This window comes from Brassica oleracea, chromosome C5 (genome assembly GCF_000695525.1).
Source record: "Brassica oleracea var. oleracea cultivar TO1000 chromosome C5, BOL, whole genome shotgun sequence".
Lineage (NCBI taxonomy): Eukaryota > Viridiplantae > Streptophyta > Magnoliopsida > Brassicales > Brassicaceae > Brassica > Brassica oleracea.
Window position 1 is genome coordinate 39,906,163 of NC_027752.1, and position 2,524 is coordinate 39,908,686.

Sequence of the window (2,524 nt, forward strand, 5' to 3'; positions counted from 1 at the left end):
GTTTGATGAAATGCCTGAGACAATTCTCCTAGGCTTTTAGAATACTCTGCCAAAGACATTTGTTGTTAAAGGTGCTAAAATAGCTAATAGACTTATTTGTAATGATTGCTTTCATATTATTCAACCAAAGACATTTGATGTTTGAGATATGTTAGCAAATGAGCATTCATCTAGACATAGAGCTTGCTTAGAATTGTGTCTAGGCTTAAGGTAGATAGTTTGATTAATCATTTGTCATCCTTAGTTCAAAACTTGATCACCCAAGGTCTAATCCCTATGCCCATGAGTTCTCTTTTCCCTTAGTCAAGAAAGTATCATTCTGTTATTGCTTATTAGTTTTAGTCATAGCTTAAAACTCATCTAAATCATTGGTTGCACTTAGATTAAGTGAGTACTTGCATTCTCAGTGCTTTGATATCTCTCAGAACTGGTTCGACAATCACTATACTACAACATTTGTCTTAGGAGCCTTGAAAACTCCTAACATCACATAACAAAAGACATTGTTTACACAAACATGTAATGTTTCTTCGTTCTCGAAATCTTACATTTTCACGGGGTTTAAACTTGTTATACACAAAACTCAAGAGACTTGCATAGAAAGCAACTATCAGAGCAATTTGTAATGCACGAAAGTTCAAGAGACTTGCCTAGGAAACAACTATCAAAGCAAATCTCTCAAAGTTGTTCTTACCAAATAACTCTGTTTAACCTGCAAAATAGCAACAAGTTACAACGCATTAACAGCTAATCCATATATAGCATAGAACATTACTGTTCTTAGTTGTTAATGTGTTGTACTTGTAAGTGGGACAATATGAAATCGATTTACTTATATCCTTCTGGTTATCTGTACTTCAACCTTACGATAGCTAATCCCTCACATCCACCTTATCTACTTATTAAAGTTGAAGTATAACTTTGACTTCACCCTTAATTTTTCTTAGTATTTACCAACTTGTGCCACTGATATTAACTAATTTTTAAAAAATAAATCAAAAATTAATTATAGTTAATGGAATATATTCTTTTTAAATGTTAGTTAAGTTTAAAATTTCAAAACACAATCTTGGTAAATATGCACAATCTATGGCAACAACTAAAATATGGAAAATCATTTTTAACCTTAACTCTCATGATTTGCTCTCCATTATTTTGATGTTAAACCTAGTTCTTCCATTACATATCCCTCGTGATAGAATCAAAGACGTTGGAAGTCACGACCAGTCTTCTCTCTGAGGGAAAAGGTGAGTTCACCAAAAAGTTTTGAGTCTCCGACCTCTCTCTCCGATGGAATGGCCAAAGCATGGATTCCAACGAGAATAATAAAAGCAATAGAAGATTATAAATTAATCTAAAGTCTTTATGTATTCTTACAAAACTGATACTTTTAAATTAAATTGTATTAAGTGAAAGAATACATAAAGACTTTAGAGCATATCTTTAAGAATGAGTATTATAAAAATGTGTTACCGTGCAAGCAACTATAGCATATTGGATAAGGTTTAAAGGCTTCTACATCCAAGTCTGAAGTTCGAATCTCAGAATATGCAGATTATAGGAAATCCATGTTTCAAGTCTCGGAGATAGCGATTTATTAAACAATTATGCAGACTACGGAAGAAAGACTTACAAGGGATCTTCAACATGATGCAAGTAAATCTGGTCAGACGTGGATCTTCATAGAACGGCTCAGGTGATGTAGTTAGGCGTAGATCTTCATAAGACATGTAGTATTGTCGGTTGTCGAATCGTCTATATAATCTTTCTCATATCATAATTGTAAAAACATAATAAATCATCGTTAAAAAAAATGTGTTACCAAAAACTACATAGTGTTGTGAAACAATAGATTTAGAGCTGAATGTTTCTATCTATTATTAATGAATTGTTCACTTTATATAGGGGATTACAAGATAAGTAAAAGAGAAATTATCCAAAACCTAAATCAACTAGGATTTAGGAAAAACTACTAATACATAATATGGAAAGATTACAAAGAAAAGAAATTCCTAATCATACAAGGAAAAGGAAAACATGTATGTGGCCGGCTCTCTCTCTCCTCAATAGACCGACTCTCTCTCCTACAGATGGGCCGGTTTATGGACCGGGCCGGTTATGGACATCCATCAATTGATTTATAACACTCCCCCTTGGATGCCATAACCATACATGGATTGTAATACGCTTAATGTTGCCTCATTAAAACCTTATCACGAAAAACCCAGTGGGACAAAAACATGATGAAGGAAAAAGAGTACAACACGTACTACTCCCCCTGATGAGAACCTCAGTGGAGGTCTTTCAGCCTACGCATCCCAATCTGATGCGTGAGCTTCCTGAATGTACAGGTCAAAAGTGCCTTAGTAAATAAATCGACCGAGTTATCACTAGACCGTACTTGGATCACTTTGACCTCTCAGGTCTTTTGCAAATCGTGGGTAAAGAAGAACTTAGGCAAAATATGTTTTGTCCTATCCCCTTTGATATAACCATCTTTGAGCTGAGCAATGCAAGCCGCATT